We start from the raw sequence: 18,510 nt of genomic DNA on the forward strand, positions 1-18,510 counted from the left end.
TGGCCCTCTCGCCGAAGGATCACGGGTTCGATTCCAGGTCAAGGGCACATACATGGGTTGCAGGTTCATTCCCCGTCCCAGTGATGTTTCCCTCTCTTTCTCCCCTCTCCCCTCTACTCTCTCTGAAAAAACAATGGGAAAACAAAACAAAACTGAGATGTACAAGATGGACAGGATTTTACCAGGCAGGGCACTGAGGAGGGGGAATTCTCCAGCAGGAACAGCATGTGCAAAAGGATGGGGGTCAGAGAAAGTGTAATAGTTCAGGAAACTTCGAATACTATGTTTCAGCTAGAAAAGTAGCACAAGAAGAGGCTGAACTAAATGACGGATGATATGAAAAGAGTATGTCTTTAGGAAGGAAACCTCGATGGCAGAAGACTAAAATAGACATCAGAAACTATAGGTAAGGCCTCTCACTAGTCCAGGTGAGGGCTGGGAGGGGCATGGCTATCGCAAGCATTCGCTCATTTACATATAATTATTGAGTACTTGCCGGGTGCCCAGACACTTTTCTGGGTGCCAAGGATAAAACAGTGAGCAAAAGTGATGCTGTCTCTGCCCTCACGGATCTCACAGTCTCCAGGGGGAAATTCAGACACTAAATATTGCATAAAGAATGTATTACGGTTGTGTCATGTGCCATGAAAAAGCAGTGATGTGACCTTGTCTGAGGCTCTCAGGAAAGGCTTACCAGGACATGTGGGTTCTAAGCTGAGGGGTGGAGTTTAAGGCAGGGGTAAAGGGAATTGAAATAAGATATGCGATTGAGGTATAAAACGGGGCGCGTGCTATTGAATCCAGATGTTTGAACACACTTTCCCAACCTGCTGAAGTGGGACTTGACCTTGTCATTGGCTTTGACCAACGGAATGTGCATGGAGGTGATTCGTGCTGTGACTGAGCAGGGGCTTTGAAAGCGATTACTAGTTTTTTTCCCTCTGCCATACCCCAAATTGGGACTGTTTCTTCTGCCCAGATCCTGGAATGAAGACACACAGAGCAGAGCAGAGCTGCAGTCAAACCCCAGCCAACTTGTAAAGTGAGCAAAAAATAAAACTTTAGATTGTCAGCCACTGAGATTGGGTAGGGAGGGAGAGGCCGTGTTTCTTGCTCCAGCATAACCTAAAGGAGGCTGACAAATACTGGAGAATTGATAGAAGTTAACCACTGATTAGAGGTAGGACATGGAAGGGCGGGACAAATAGAAGGCACCTTCAAATAGCCTAGCCTGAGTGATCAGGAGACGGCTCAGTTACTAACCCAAAAGGGAAGGTAGAAGCGAAAATAGGCTTTGATCTGTTGAGTTAAAGGGGCAGGCTGAACATCCAAGAAAATACATTCTCTCAGCAACTGAAAAAGCAAGTTAGGACACCAAGGAAAGGTCATGATTTAGAAAGATTTGTGAGTCACAACAATAAAGCGATACTTGAAAGCCCTGGGGGTAAATGAGCTCAGTAGGACACAATAGGGAAAGAGAATGGAGGCGGGTGGAGGGCAGAGCCTTGGGCAAGCCTACTTTTACAGAAGCCTAAGTAACAAAGAAGCACCAGTTCTGGCAGACAAGAACCGTCAAAGGAGAGAGAAATAGAAAAGTAATAAGGAAGTGACACCACCTACAAAGAGGTCTTGCCAAAAACCTAGCACCTAAACTAGATCAAAACGTTAGCGCTCCTTACCAATTCACAGAAGCAGGTCTCCTGGGGATCCTGTTAAAAACGCAGATTCTGATTCTGTAGGTCTTGAGTGGAGGCCTAGAGTCTGCATTTCTAACAGACTGCCCCTAGGCGATGCAGATGCTGCTGGTCCCTGGCCGTCTTTTAGTAGCAAGATGAGAGGGAAAAGAAGAGATGACAACATGCAGGTGCAATCGGCGAATCCAGAATCTGGGAAACTGTGAGAACTCAATTTCTTTTTTTTTTTAATTTTTAAATTTATCTTTATTGTTAAGGGTATTACAGGTATACCATTTTCCCCCGCAACTGACCCCCCCCACTTGCTCCCACCCCCTCCCCAGGCCTTCACCCTGCTATTGACTCTGTCCATGGGTTATGCATATAACTTCTTTGGTTAATCTCTTCCCACCCTCCACCCCCCTTCCCTCTTTCCTCTGAAATATGATCATCTGTTGCATGTGTCAGTGTCTCTGGATCTATTTAGTTCATCAGATTCTTTTGTTCATTAGCTTCTTCTTAAAGAAGACCCTTCAACTTTTCCTGTAGTGCTGGTCTGGTGGTGATGAACTCCTTTAGCTTTTTCTTATCTGTGAAGCTCTTTATCTGACCTTCAGTTCTAAATGATAGCTTTGCTGGGTAGAGCAATCTTGGTTGTAGTTCCATGTTTTTCATCACTTTGAATATTTCTTGCCACTCCCTTCTGGCCTGCAAAGTTTCTGTTGAGAAATCAGCTGACAGTCGTTTGGGTGCTCCCTTGTAGGTAACTAATTCCTTTTCTCTTGCTGCTTTTAAGATTCTCTCTTTGTCTTTAACCTTTGGCATTTTAATTATGATGTGTCTTGCTGTGGGCCTCTTTGGGTTCCTGTTCTTGGGGACTCTCTGTGCTTCCTGGACTTGAAAGTCGATTCCTTTCCCCAGGTAGGGGAAGTTTTCTGTAATTATTTTTTCAAATAGGTTTCAATTCGTTGGTCTCTTTCTGCCTCTTCTGGCACCCCAATAACACGAATGTTGGGCCTCTTGAAGTTGTCCCAGAGGCTCCTTATACTATTTTCATATTTCAGGATTCTTTTTTCTTTTTGCTCTTCTGGTTGGGTGTTTTTTGTTTCCTCATGTTCCAAATTCCTGATTTGATTCTCAGCATCCTCTACTCTTCTGTTGGTTCCCTGTAAATTATTCTTCATTTCAGTTCCTGTAGCCTTCATTTCAAATTGGTACTTTATTATGTTATCGATTTTCTCAGTTATTTCCCTAATAGTCTGCTTAAACATCCTTATAACCAAAGTTCTGAACTCTGTATCTAGTAGCTTGCTTGATCTATTTCATTTAGTTCCTCTTCTAGAGATTTCTTCTGTTCTTTCCTTTGTGACATGTTTCTTTGCCTCCGCATTTTGGCTGCTTCCTGGTGTTTGTTTCTATGTATTAGGTAGAGCTTTTATGTCTCCTGGAATTGGTAGAATGGCTTTGTGTAGTAGGTGTCCTGTAGGGTCCAGTGGCTCAGCCTCCCCAGTCACCTGAGCTGGGCCTTCTAGGTGCTCCCCTGTGTGGGCTGTGTGCACTGTCCTGTTGTAGTTGATCCTTGGTTGCTGTTGGCATCCCTGGGAGGAACTGATCCCCAGGCCAATCAGCTGTGAGGACCAGCTGCAGCTACAGCCAAAGAGCTGCTGTGCTGGAGACACCCCTATGGAACAGGATTTACTTCAGTGGAGCTTTGGTTCACCAAGTGCGCCCCTTGAGTGTGTCACTCGTGGCTGTGGTAGGGTTGTAATCCAGCGTGGTTGAGTCTGACCACCAGGTGCACTGTCTCTGGGGCCTCCCGGGAGGTGCAAAGTCAGCCTGTGCCAGTGCCTTGCCCAGGGCCACCCAGCATGAGCTACTCAGCAAACCATAGTTGGCTGCTACTTGTGCTGGGCTTGGCGGTGTCCAGGAGAGGCCAAGCTATGAGCCAGTGCAGGCTGCTGCTCGTGCCAGGCCTGGGACCACTTATTAAGCTGTATGGGGCCCGCTGCTGCTTGTTTGAGAGATTTTAGGAAAGTCCTGAGCATGAGGCTCCAGAGGCCACTTGCACAGAAAAGCCCCTGGAAATGGCCTGGATGAGCTGCAGGTGGGAGGGGCGGGGCCTCGGGGAATCTCGGGGCGGGGCCACAGGTGTGAGCCAGGTGCTGGCGATTCAAACATGGCGCCTGCCTGCCGGCTGGGTGCGGGGAGGACTCGCCAAAGGAGCCATGGCCTCCGCCAGCCCTTCTGCCTGGGAGGAAGCTGCCCCTCCGCCTCTCGCCCGGATTCCAGGCAGGTTAGTTCCTCCCCGAGTGTCCCGGGTCCTTTCCAGCTGCTGCCCGGCGCTGGGCTCAGAGGGAGCGTCCGAGTGAGTCCGTGCCGGGCCGTTTAGAAGGAGCTGCTGGGGCTCCCGCAGCCTCCGGGACCCTCAGGGACAGTCCCCGCTGGTTTCACAGCCCAGAGTTGTGGGGACGTCTCTTCCTGGCCCTGGAGCCCTGGGCTGGGGGCCTGCTGCGGGGCTGGGACCCCTCCCTCCTCCCTCCTCCGAGAAAACTCCGCTACTGAGATTCCCTCCCGGGCCTCAACCCCGGCACCCGGTGTGGGCCCGAGGCTGGGTCTCTGCGATTCAGCCCCGATCCGCCCGCGTCTCCGCCCCTCCTACCAGTCTCGATGCTCCTTCAGCTCCCTGGTTGTGGGGCTTCTGTGCAGCCAGATCTCAGGAGGCTCTGAGTGACGGTGGTTCTGTATTTTAGTTGTGATTTTGATGTGGTTGTGGGAGGCGGCAGGTGCAGCTGTGACCTACGCGCCATCTTGTTTTTCCTCCTAAATGAACTTTCGCTTGTATTTGAGTTCCTTGGCTCGGAATTATTTTCTTAGCCAAATTCAAGGACCGAAGTGTAACATCAAGTGCCGTTCACTGTTGAGTTACTTGGAGGTGGGAAAGGGAGATCTTTGAGTGGTGACAGAACTGTTCTATGTCCTGATTGCGGTGGTTATGTGACTAAGTGAGCCTCTAAAACCTCAGACCTGTACCTTAAAAGGTCAATTTTATTGCATGTAAAGTATAAACCTGAGCAAAACCAAAAACAAACCATAAAAGGAGCCTTGTTGTTTAGAGATACATACTGAAATTTTTACAGATACATGAGATTTGTTTTGGAATAACGGGAGGGTGTTGTTTTAGTGGTACAGATGGAACAGCAGTGCTCTTAAGTGGATAACTGTTGAAATGGGATGGAAGACACATTAAATTAGTCTTTCTACTTTGTATGTGTTTAAAATTTTCCATAATAATTTTTTTTTTAAACTGAAGAAGCAAAGGGCTTCATTAGATAAGGTGTCTCTACAAACACCCACGTAGCCGAGAACACCAGAAGGTAGGTTGGCTCAGCTAGTGCCGAGGCTTCAGCCTTTAGGTGTGGGTACCCGTGAAGCAGCAGTTCTGGTCGAGCCTGTGGTTGTTACCTGTCCCCTTCATTCCAGAGGGCACAGAACTGATAGGGAGGTTTTCCCCACCTGAGGAAGCAAATGACAAGTGGCGTGAGAGGGCCCCCTCCCAGCCTGTGCATGAGAAGGCCCTTTCACCCAGAGAGGCTTGGTAAACAAGATGACTATCAGCAGCCTGGGTGGGGTCCAGGTGGTACTGTGGCCACAGACTCTCTGGAACCAGGAAGCTAGAAAGGTCAGGGACTGGTCAGTGCCATGCCTCACAATACAGGGTGTCCCTTGGAACTGGGCTATGTGTTGCCTAAGATGTGCTGTGAGGAAGTCGGCCCTGGTGCGTGTGCGAATCACACCCAGTGGAAGGGCTGCATCACAATGGCCCATCAGCCTCATGTTTTCCTCGCTCTACCTTCAGCCTTTCAGAGACCAAGAAAGAACTTGGGGAAATGGAGGCAGCAGGATTCAAGAAGGAAAAGACCAGGTTGGGGTAAAATGTAAGGAGCAGATGAAACTTACTTGGTCGAGGAGAATGGTACATAGAGTGGGCAGGAACTGGAAGAAGGGTTATGGAACATTCCTTTAGCATAGGAAAGACTGGAGAAAATCTGAGCCTAGGGAAAAGGCACTCAGGCAGAGGAAAGATTTAAAATATAAAAGAAAACAAAGGGGGTAAAGATCCTGAAGGAGATGAGAAGATGTGGAATGGAAAAAACTCAAGATCTTACAATTTGCCTGGAGAGAAGGATTGCTGTGGGACAGACACACTGTTTTGTCTGTCTCAACATCCCCTCTTTTTCTGGGACTTTTTGCTGATTCTTTGTTGGCAGCTGCCCACCTCCCAGCTTCCATTGCCCCCAATTCCGTTCAGATAGGAACGGCCATGGCAGTGCACTGTGACCCTTGTCTGTGGTTAGAGGTCGTTGGCCCAGGAGTGGGTCTTGATCCAAGCTGGCTAATTGGACTGCATCAGTGGGAGTCGGGAATCAGAATGGAGCCCTTCCACCTCCACCTGGCCGCCTTAGGGAACGGAGATGTAAACCTGGGCACTGTTGGTCACCTCTTCTCCCAGGAGGGCGGAGGAGCGGGCAGAACTGGCCAGCAGTGCAGGGGAATGTTGACGCATCCCAAAGGGCTGTAAAGACAGGAGCGCACCCAACCGAACAGTCCCTGGCTCCAGCTGTGCTCAGGCATCTAGCCACATGCAGATGTCCCCATGGCACCCAGGACCTTCACAGAAGAGTCGCCTCTCTGCTTAAGCCAGTTTGAGTTGGGTTTCTGTGACTTAAAACCAAGTGTCCTAACAGAACTCTATGCTAAGAAAGAGGGGGATGTGGAGAGTACATGTGAACATGTAGACACATTTTTAGAATGAGAGGAGACTGAAGGGGTTCATACTTCTGAACAAAGTGGGGGAGTAAGTTGTCTACTGAAATTAAGGGGTCCATGTATGAGGCCAGCGGCCTCAGAGAGAGAGAGATTGGGACTAGTGAGAAGATCACCTTTTTTATTAAATTCTCTAATCATTGTAACAGTTGGAGACAAGGATTTAAAGTATAGTATATCCTGTAGATGGGAACAGTCATTGCCAGGAAAGGTCCAGGGTAAATACCAAGAAGAGCCACAGATCTTCAATCTCACTCATTAGCAATGTCATTTGGGGAACTAATGATACAGAAGTTAGGTGAAACTTCACTCGCCTCTTATGTATAAAAATTTGAAGAAATTTCATTCTAAAAATATTTGACAGTTCCCAAAGTGAATGGACAGGACCATAAGGGCTTAGATTTCTCTTACCATGAAAAAGTTGCTAGTATATTTTAGGTTGAGCATTTCAAAGAAACCTTTTGACAAGGTTTGTAGTGACAATTTTAAAGAACAATTTGGGCATCTCTTGCACATACCAACTAACTACAAACAACTCATGGGTTTTTCATAGTGGCCACCATTCCTGCTACTCAGAAATAAGAAGTGGGTGGCGTCCAGGTTGTCTCTGAGCCACAACCCTCTTTGTGGTGCTCCTGGGGTCTTTGTGATTTCCTACTGGATGGGAGCTCGACCGAGTTAAATCCACTCTTAACATCCAGCCATGGAAGAAACTGCCAGAATCCCAGTGCCAGTTGTTGCCAGAGCTTGTCAGGCCCAGAAGGGACATCCTCCAGTTGTTCAGCTAGACCAAGCCTTTGTTTTCCTAAGGGGATCAGAACCTGAATTTCATTTGTATGATCGGAGTGACCAGGAAAGCTCTGCCCTCAGTGATTCCTTAGGGCAGTGAATTGAAAAATACTTTTTCACCACAATGCACAATAAGAAATCATTTAGATAAAATATCAACATATAGTATGTGTAAATATGTAACTGAAACAAAGTTACATTTAGTGTAGTTGTTGATATGTTAGGTCTTAATTATGCCCTTTTATTTTTTGCTTTGTGGTGGTTCTCTCTGCTTTTTGTTTTCTTTTTCCCATCTTCTTGTGGGTCATTTCAACATTTTCTAGAATTCCATTTGGACTTCTCTATAGTGTTGTTTTTTAATAGGAAAGGAATCTTTTTTATTTTTACATATATCTTTATTGATTTCAGAGAGAGGAAGGGAGAGGGAGAGAGAGAGAGAAACATCATCAATGATGTGAGAATCATTGATTGGCTGCCTCCCGCACGCCCCTGACTGGGGATTGAGCCTGCAACCCGCATGTGCCCTGACCGGGAATCAAACCCCGATCCCCTGGATCCTAGGTTGATGCTCAACCGCTGAGCCACACCAGCCGGGCTCTCTGTAGTGTTTTTGAGTATATATCTTTGTTCTGCTAGCAGTTGCTGTAGGTATTACATTTTGTATTCATAACCTACCACAATTTACCAGTGTTGTCATTTTACCTATTCAAGCAAAGTATAGAAACCTTAGCTTCTTTTTATCCTTTTGCGCTCTCCCATTTATAATATAATCGTATTAAATATTTTCTCATACTTTTAGGACTACATCAGTGTTATCATTTTTGTTGCAACCACTCAACATTATTTAGAACACTCAAAAGGAAAAGGAAAGTCTGTTGTGTTTACCCGTGTTCTTGCTTACAGTGCTATTTCTTCCTAATGTTCCAGGCGTCATTCTTTCATCACTTTCTGTTTAGAGAGCATCCTTTAGCCATTCTTTTAGAGAAGTTCTGCGGGCAACAAGCTCTTTTCATTTTCTTTCATCTGAGAACGTGTAGCTTTCCCCTCATCCATGAAGAATATTTTTGAGGGGTAAAGGATTCTGACAGGGGTTTTTTTCTTTCAGCACTTGAAAAAACAGTATGCCACTTCTTTCTAGCCTCCATGGTTTCTGATGAGAAATCCGCTGTCATTCAAATTGTTTTCTCCGATAAGTAAAGGTTGTTTTTGTCTGGCTGCTTTTAACATGAATATTAGGTCTTTTTTTAGTTCCCAATTCCCTTAGTCCCTGTTTGTTTTTCAAAAATATTTTTTCTCCATTGTTCAGATTAGGTAACTTCTATTGTTATATCTTCCATTTCACTGAGTCTTTCATCTACCCTCTCCATTCTGATTTTGAGTCCATCCACCGAGCTTTTTATTTTGGTTATTATACTTTTCAGTTCTAAATTTCTATTTAGCTCTTCTTTAGAGCTTGTATTACTTTGCTGAGACTTTCCATTTCTTTGCTAAGTCTTTTTTTTTTTTTTTTTTAGTTTCAAGTGAAATATTAATTGCTCATTGAAACCTTTTTATCATAGTTGCTTTAAAATTATTGCCAGATAATGTTAACATTTCCATCATCTCCATGTTTGCATCTATTTCTGTTCTTCATTCAGTTTGAGATCTTTCTCATTCTTGGTATGATGAGTGATTTTCTATCAAAACCTTGGCATCTTAGTATTAGGTTATACAACTCAGGATCTTATTTAAACCTTCTGTTTTAGCTGCCTTTCTCTGATACTGCTTTGGGGGGGCGGGGGGAATACTGCCTTATTTCTGCCAGGTGGAGATAGATGTCCATGTTGCCAAATTGACACCTAAGAGGAGACTCCTCTTTATTGATGATGGGAGTGGAAGTCCAGGCTCTCCCTGTTGTCTCCACTGACAACTGAGGTGGGGGGAGTCTCATTACTGGCAGCAGGGATGAAACTTCAACTCCCTGCTTGGCTTTCTGTGACACCACCTGGCAGGATTATTGGGAAATATCATTACAACCTCATAAGGGTGAAGTCTAGGTTTACATTCAACCTTTGCCTGTGTGGTTGGGCTGTGGGTTTTTCCCTGTTTGTTTTCCTGTGGTGTTTAGCTAGAGTAAAATGTATTATCTTAAATTTCTGTTTTGCTAAGCTGACCCTTTGCTGGTCCTCTGACTAGAAAAAGCAGGCTATCGTTGAGGATTTTTTGGTCTATGCTGTTGGCACTTGGAGTTGCTGGCTTCTTCAGCTCCAAGTCTTGGATGTATGAGGCAAAAAAGAAAACCCAGGGAACTCAACACCATGCCATTTTTCATGGTGAGTCTCTAGCCAGCCTGCCTTCTTTCCGCATTTCAGATGCCTGTTTTATATAAAACGTCCGGGGATTTTAGTTCTACTTAGGAGGAGGAGGGAAAGTATGCTTATTCCATATTCCTGGTAGCAGAATTCTATGGGAGCAGACTTTTATAACAAGCTAGTGGTCTCCCCAACGCCAAGGTCCAGCTGAGTGGCTGAGGGGGGTGCAGAGAGAAAGAGAAGAGCAGCAAGGACTGAGCCCCGGGGGACGCGCACGTCTGGAGGGGAGACGAGAGGAACTAGCCAGGAGGCTAGGACGGCACCACCTGTGAGGCGGGGGAAGAACGAGGGGGCAAGATGACTACTGTTAATTACCTTCCTAAAAGGATAGTTTAAGTGGGGACGTAATCCTGACTGGAGCAGGTTTAAGAAAGAATGGGAACAAAGTGAAAGAAGCAAGTTACCAATGTCACATACTGTGCGATTCCATTATATGAAATACCCAGAACAGGGCAACCTGTCGCGAAGCAGCAGGTCTGTGGTTGCCCAGGGCTCGGATGGCGTGGCAGTTTGGGGGACTGGGGATGGGAAATGGCTCCTAATGGGTGTGAGGTTTCTCTGTGAGGTGATGCAGGTCTTCTTTCGTTAGATTGTGGTGATTGTTGCACAACTCTGAGATTTTTTTTTTAATCCTCAACAGAGGATATGTGTATTGATTTTAGAGAGATAGGGAGGGAGAGAGAGAGAGAGAGAGAGAGAAACATTGATGTGAGAGACAAACATCAATCAGTTGCCTCCCCTACCCGCCCCAACTGGGGATCGAACCTGCAACCTAGGTATATGCCCTGACTGGGAATTGAACCCACAACCTTTTTGGTGTACAGGACGATGTTCCAGCTAACTGAGCCACCAGCCAGGGCACAACTCTGGGATTTTTAAAAAATTGAATTGTACACTTTAAATGGATAGATTTTATAGTATATGAATTATATTTTAATAAAGATGTTTAGGAAGGAAGGAAAAGAAAATGACATGCTGGCAAAATAGTGTGGAACTTTTATGCAGGACTCATTTCCTTTATTTAGATAGCGTTGACAACTCAACAACAACAAACATGGTAAAAAGTAAAACAGAAAAAAATATAAAAAGGTGCTTAATCCACAGTACTGGAGCTGTAAATATAACATTTATTTCACCTATCAGGCTGACAAAAATCCCAAAATTTGATAACATTTGGCAAGACTTAGGGAGACACGTACTCTCATACATTGCTAGTAGGAGACCAAATTGGAACCACTCCCCATGGAGAGCAATTTAGCAATACTTAGGGATCAAAATTACAAATGTCCCTTAGACCCGGCATTCCTACTCCCACATGGGACAGAAAGAAGATTGCCTTGAAATCGTGACTTGATCTGATTTAAAAAAACAAACAGGTTTATTCTTGCATTTTTCCTGTCATCTCCTTTCCTTCCTGCCCACCACCAATTATTTCATAAAATATATGCCAGAGCTTATTTTCCACAACTCTGCAGAAACATCCCTCAGTCCCTGACCTATGGGGTAAGAAATCCATTGTAATTCTTGCTCCTGAATAGTTACAGAAAAAATGCCAAGAAATTTTCCTAGCTTCATGTGTTTTTTTTAATTTAACTTCCTTTCCAAAACATAGTGTGGCATATTTTTAAATCATTTTTTTCCTACAAGTAGAAATTGCCCTTGAAATTTAGTTTTATGTGTGTCTAAAATGATCTTTTTTTTCCTTGTTTCCTTGACTTCGGCCAAGTATGAAGCAGCTTACTAAAAATGCACAAACACATTTCCTCCCTTGCTACTTCTCTTTCTGTCTGTATTTATACCTCCCTTTGCAAAATACCCCTTTTCTCAAATTTGAAAAACTCACCAGTGAGGGAAATTTTTACTTTTACTGATTGCTTCTGGGATTACTTTAACTTAATGTTATTGAACACAAAAATGTGCTCTGTTTAGTCAGGGTCCACGTGGTTGAGAGACTCTGCCTTAGCGTCCTGTTATGGGATGAATTGTTCCCCACCCCACCCCAATTCTTACATTAAAGTCCTAACCCCCAGTACTTCAGAATGTGACTGTATTTGGAGATGGGGCCTTTAAAATGAGGTTGTTAGGATGGGCCTTAATCCAATGTGACTGATGTCCTTATAAGAAGAGATTAGGACACAGAGATGCAGAGAAGAATGGCCAGGTGGAGACACAGAGAAGGTCTCCATCTGTAAGCCAAGAAGAGACCTCAGAAGAAACTGACCCTGCCGACATCTTGGTCTCAGACTTCTAGCTCCAAAATTGCGAGAAAATAAGTTTCTGCTATTTAGCTACCCAGTTTGAGGCATTTTGGTATGGGAGCCCTAGCAAATGAAAACAGGCCCCCACTCAAAGCCCCATTTTTTACCATGTCACATAACCTCCAAACCTGTGTACCCAACAGCCTATTGGATGTCTCCACTTGTATATCCCACAGACGCTTCACACTCAGTGTGTCAAAAACATCTCCCCATTTCCCCCACTCCCCGCTCCCGGCGACCACTATTCTAATCTGTTTCTATGAGTTCGGTTTTGTTTGTTTCTGAGACTCCACCTATAAGCAAGATCATACAGTTTGTTTGGCTTATTTCACTTAGCACGATGCCCTCAAGGTCTATCCATGTTGTGGCAAATGGCACAGTTTCTTCTTTTTTCTGGTTGAGTCATGTCCCATTGCTGTGTACACACTTTCTTTAGCCACTCCTCTGCTGATTGCACAAGTAGGTCGTTTCCATGTCCTGGCTACTGTGAGTAACGCCGCAGTGCACAGGAGGGGGCACATGTTTCTTCAAGGCCCTGTTAGTTCCCATGCTGATGGGATTACCTCCAGAATCACAGTCTTGTTGGGCTGGAGACAGTAATGAGACTGCTGCTGGGTCTACAGTGGGGCCCACGGTTGGTGGGCTTGTTATCAGGAGCTCGGGCCTCCTGGATGCTGTCTGGTCCCTGGTAGATGGAACTGCCTCCAGTACCTTGTTCAATAGGGCGGTGCCGGGACAAGAGTTTGCTTCAGGTTTCACAGCAGGGGCCTCCGACAGCGAGCCTCTTACCAGGTGCGTGGATGTAGGTAGTTCCCACCAGGTCGCTGGGAGGACTGGTAATTGGATGGGTCCCTGAGTGGGCAGGACTGGATCCGGACAATGGCTAAGGGCTGAAACCAAGGCCCAGGCCTGCTTTGGGTTTCACAGCTAACACTGAGGTCTGCAGATCTGGCTCTGGAGGCATGGATTCGAGTGTCTCCTGCGAGGTTCCGGGGCAGCCTGGACTGTTCCATATTATGGCTGGAGGGGCCTGTGCCACATATAGGGCCCTTTCAAGGTCTCTGGAGTGCAGACGGGAGTGTTTCCTGCTGAGTCCTTCTGTCAGCAGGATTGTTTGCAGACTGCACCTAGGATGGGCTGGAGCCCAGTCACATGGCAATTTCAAATTCTATAGTTTCACCAAGTTTGGCAGGCTTCCAGGGTACCTGGATCACAGCTGAGTGGCTGGAGCTGGTTCCTGGGCCACTCCAGGATCCACAGCCAGGACTGAGCTCTGTATGCCTATTACCCAATGCACAGGTGGGTGTGACTCCTGGATCCCCTAGCATATGGCACTGGTGACAGAACCAAAGCCAAATGGGGCTGTAGCAAGCCCTCAGGGGTATGGAGTTCTTTCTGAGTCTGTAGCCTCGAGCATGGTCGGTGAGTCAGCTTGAGTGCAGGGCTGCCTTGTCAAAACGGCTGTACTTGGTGTTGGACTGCAAAGGGGTTTCACAATCTACCTGGATCCCAAGTTCCCACGAGGGTACTTTCGTCCCTGGATGGATGCCAAGTTGTTGGGGGGGGGGGGGGGGCGGTAGATATGAGCAAGGGACATCTTAACCCGGCCATCTCGCTGACGTTACTACTTTGAGTATTCCTGTTACACAGTTTTGATCTCTATATAAATGTTGTATTTTTTAAAATTAGTTAAAAGGATTAAAAAGAAAGTACAACATTTTTACTATATAGTTGGCCCTCTGTGTTTGTGAGTTCTGCATTCATGAATTCAACTAACTGCAGATCAGAAATCTTTGGGAGACTGTTATGTTGTTGCTGACGTGCACTATTGTAGTTAGACCTACGACGGTTGCACCTGTACTGAACATGTACAGACTTTTTTTCTTCTCATTATTTCCTAAAAAATACAGTATAGCAACTATTTCCATAGCATTTACATTGCATTAGGTATTGTAAGAAATCTAGAGATGATTTAAAGTACAGGCACATATTGAGGCTGTTGTGGTTTTGGTTCCAGACCTCCACTCCACAATAAGGTGAACATCACTATAAAGTAAGTCACATGAAGTTTTGGGGTTCCCGGTGCGTATAAAAGTTATGTTTCCACTATCCCATAGTCTAATTGAGTGTGCAATAGTGTTATGTCTAAAAACACAACCTGTGTACCGTAAATTAAAAATATTTTATTGCTAAAAAATGCCAACCATTACTTGAGCCTTCGGCAAGCCCTAATCTCTTTGCTGATGGAGGTCTTGCCTCGATGTTGACGGCTGCTGGCTGATCAGGGCGGTGGTCGCTGAAGGCTGGGGCGGCTGTGGCAGTTCCTTAAAATGAGACAATAATGAAGTGTGCTGCACGGATGCACTCTTCTTTTCATGAACGATTTCTCTGTAGCATGTGATGCCGTTCGATAGCATTTTACCCACAGAACTTCTTTCAAAATCGGAGTCAGTGCTCTCAAACCCTGCCGCTGCTTTATCAACTAAGTTTATCAGTTCCAGCATCTTCACGGCATCTTCACCAGGAGTAGATCCCATCCCAAGAAACCACTTTCTTTGTTCACCCATAAGAAATAACTCCTCATTGTTAAAGTCTTACCATGAGATTGCAGGAACTCAGTCCCATATGCAGGCTCCACTTCTAACTCTAGTTCTCTTGCTATTTCCACCCCATCTGCACTTACTTCCTCCACTGAAGCTTGAACTCCTGAAAGGCATCAGTGAGGGCTGGAATCAGCTTCTCCTCAACTCCTGTTAGTGTTGATATTTGACCTCTTCCCGTGAGTCACAAGTGTTCTTAATGGCGCCTAGAAAGGTGAATCCTTTCCAGAAGGTTTTCCGCTTACTTTGCACAGATAACATCAGGGGAATCGCAACCTATGGGAACTATAGCCTTACAAAGTGTATTTCTTAAGTAATAAGACTTGAAAATTCAAATTACTCCTTCATCCATAGGGTGCATAACGGGTGCTGTGTTAGCAGGCGTGAAAAGGCAGATTTGTCCACATTGAAAATCTATTGTTGAGTGCAGCCACCTTCATTAGTTATCTTAGCTGGACCTTCGGGGTAGCTTGCTGCAGCTTCTCCATCAGCACCTGCTGCTTCACCAGCACTTCTATGTTTTGGAGACTCCTACTTTCCTTACACCTCATGAACCAACCTCTGCTGGCTTCAAACTTTTCTTCTGCAGCTTCCTCACCTCTCTAAGCCTTCAGAGAATTGAAGAGTATTAGGGCCTTGCTCTGGATTAGACTTTGTCTTAAGGGAATGCTGTGGCTGGTTTAATCTTCTATCCAGAACACCTTTCCTTATCAGCAATAAGGCTGTTTCACTATCTTATCATTTTTGTGTTCACTGGAGTAGCACTTTTAATTTCCTGAAAAACTTTTCCTTTGCAGTCACAGCTTGGCTGACTGGCTCTCAGCCTGTCTCAGCTTTGGACATCCCTTCCTTACTAAATCATTTCTAGCTTTTGATTTCAAGTGAGAGACATGCAACTCTTCCTCTCACTTGAACACTTAAAGACCATTGTAGGATTAGTAATTGGCCTAATTTCAATATTGTTGTGTCTCAGGGAATAGGGTGGCTCACATAGAGGGAGAGAAATGGGGGAAGGCTGGTCAGTGGAGCAGTCAGAACACACCCAACACTTATCAGTTAACTTTGCCATCTTATGTGGCCCAGTTTGTGGCATCCCAACATAATTGCAATAGTAACATCAGAGATCGTTGATCACAGATCATCATAACAAATATAATATGAAAAAGTTTGAAATATTGTAAGAATTATCAAAATGTAACGGAGCCACAAAGTGAGCAAATACTGTTAGGAAAAAAAGGCACCCATAGACTTACTGGATGCAGGGTTGCTACAAACCTTCAATTTGTAAAAAACAAAAAAAAGTCTATGAAGTGCAATGAAATAAGGTATGGCTGTATATGGAAGGATGCACATAGGTTATATGCAAATACCACTCCATTTTCTATAAGTGACTTGAGCATCTGCAGATTTCAGTTATCTGATGTGGATTCTGGAACCAAACCCTCATGGATACCAAGCAACAACTGTAAACAGAAGCAAATTAACCTAGCCGTATATATCAAATTGAAATATAATCAGATAAAAATTAATTTCAAGAAACTTTTTGATTCAGAATTCTGACTGCACATTCCTGGTGGGGGATATGGTCTAAGGTCTGCACAGAGATCTTAAAGTTTACCTACTATGTTTGCTAATTATAGTTCTATTAGTCTCATAATCCTGAAACTATTTTTATATATTGTAAGATATAGAGCAAATAAATCCATTGATGTCTTGGGAAGCATGAAAATGTGGGAAAAAATAAAAAAGAATCTTGTGGAGTTAAATTAGAATTGTAATATCAGTATGTACTCACTTAAAATATATATTTATTTATATTAGCTTGTCCAATATTAGAGCCTAATAGCAATGACACCCTAGAAACAATGAGCACATCTAACACCCACGTCTTTGTTTCCAAATACCATGCCCCACTCAATGGAAATAGAGTTCTTGAGAGAACTGGTTGATTCAGAATCTGGGGCGATATAAGAATAAAGTGAATCTAGAATATTTGTGTCAGAAAGAAACAAATGTCTCAGAGACCAATGGGTTTATGTCAAAATGACAAAGAGGTAACTTAAAGGTATCTTGAATCTAAATGTGAGGAAACCATCAGACAAATCCAGAATGTGGGCTATTCTACAAGACAGCTGACTTGGAATCTTAAAATCAGTGTCATAAGAAGTAAAGAAAACAAGGGTGGTAGTGCTGGGGGCAATTGCTCTCAATTAATAGAATCTAAAGAGACTTAACAGACAGTCCCTCAGTGATGCTCGCGTCCTGCCTCCCGGGTGGGAGAGCGTGAACGAGCTGTACGTTGATGACCTGGTCAAGGACAGAGGGGGCAAAATCAACGTGAGCCTGAACACCAGTTTACCCAATGTGCACTGTGAATTGGTCGGGCTCGACGTCCAGGGTGAGATGGGCAGGCATGAAGTGGGTCACATCGACAGCTCCATGAAGATCCTGTTGAACAAAGGGGCCGGCTGCCGCCTTGAGGGCCAGTTCAGCATCAACAAGGTCCTCGGCAACTTCCACGTGTCCACACACAGTGCCACAGCCCAGCCACAGAACCCCAACCCATGTCATCCACAGGCTCTCCTTTGGGGACACACTGCAGGTCCAGAACGTCCACGGAGCCTTCGATGCTCTCGAGGGAGCAGCAAGACTCACGTCCAACTGCTCGCCTCCCACAACTACATCCTAAAGATCATGCCCATGGTTTACGAAGACAAGAGTGGCAAGCAGCGGTACATGGTGGCCAGCAAGGAGTACATCGCCTACAGCCACACGGGCCGCATCATCCCTGCCATCTGCTTGCGATACGACCTCAGGCCCATCACCGTCGAGTACACTGAGAGATCGCAGCCTGTGTACAGGTTCATCGCCGCGATCTGGGCTGTCATCGGCGGGACCTTCACCATTGTCAGCATTCTGGATTCAAGCATCTTCACAGCCCCGGAGGCCTGGAAGAAGATTCAGTTGGGCAAGATGCACTGATGACCTGCCTGGTCCCCCACCCCCGGCGAAGGACTCAGGGAGACCCCTAACCCCCTCCTCCAGCGCCCTGGCTCCTCCTGCCCTCTGCCTGGCCCAGGATGTGGTTGCATCCTGAAGTTGGGGAGGGGGGGCTGGGGGCTGGGGGCAGCTTCCCATTTTGCAGCTACCTCTTTTCCCCATGTTTCATTTTAGACAAATTGCGCTGCCTGAAGGTGTGGTGCCCCTTCCCCTGGGGAGCCCCAAGACCAGAGTCAGACAAGGGGTACTAGGGGATGTTGGGGACCACTACTGGGAGGGCTAGAGTCCCTTCCCTCTTGCGGGACCAGCCCAGAATCCAGGCTTTGACAGTCTCTCAGCTGGGAAGCCATCCTCTGAGAACCAGACACGGTTTGTGCACTTTTGTCCAGACGGGGCGCATCTTTCTCAGCAACCCTAAAATAATCATGTCTCGGCCTCTTCCAGCTGGCCACCAGCAGTCCCAAGGTCTTAGGTGGGGGAGCAAAACAGACCCACCCTTCCCCGACCTGGATGTCCACCCTTCAGGCCCCCGAGGGTGCACAGCACAGGGTCCTCTCTGCAGCCCAGTCTTGGCTCCTTGCCACAGAGCTCCCTGTGGGCTGGCCACACACCAGCACATTCCTGGTCCCTGGGGCGGCCCCACTGTCCCCCCACTTGCTCCTAGGTGGGTCCCTACCTCTCTTCTCCCCCTCATCCTTCTACTTTAGTCCTGAAAGGGAGGGGCAATGGTCCAGGCCCGCTTCCACTCAGGGAATTTCAGGTATGCCCTGGTGTCCCAGGGAGGTAGCCACCTGCCTGTTTTCCATTTATATCAAGATTGTTGGCATACTTTTGTAATTAAGGGGCGTGCCCAGAGGAAGGAGTTTTAACCTATCTATATAGATAGCTCAAGTCCTGCCATTTGTAATGTTTGGCTCTGGATTCGAAGTAGAACAGCTTCCCCGCTTGCATATGAGTTGACTGGTGTGTGTAACTGCATTTGGTTATTTCTGGTGTCTATGGCCACCTAGATGTA

At 45.8% G+C, this 18,510-nt stretch overlaps 1 pseudogene; it reads left to right on the forward strand.

Moving 5' to 3' along the window:
- Positions 1–16,522: 16,522 nt before the first annotated feature.
- Positions 16,523–17,567, forward strand: LOC107531426 (endoplasmic reticulum-Golgi intermediate compartment protein 1 pseudogene; annotated as a pseudogene).
- Positions 17,568–18,510: the final 943 nt, after the last annotated feature.

Source organism: Miniopterus natalensis, chromosome 12 (assembly GCF_054644295.1).
Source record: "Miniopterus natalensis isolate mMinNat1 chromosome 12, mMinNat1.hap1, whole genome shotgun sequence".
Taxonomy (NCBI): domain Eukaryota; kingdom Metazoa; phylum Chordata; class Mammalia; order Chiroptera; family Miniopteridae; genus Miniopterus; species Miniopterus natalensis.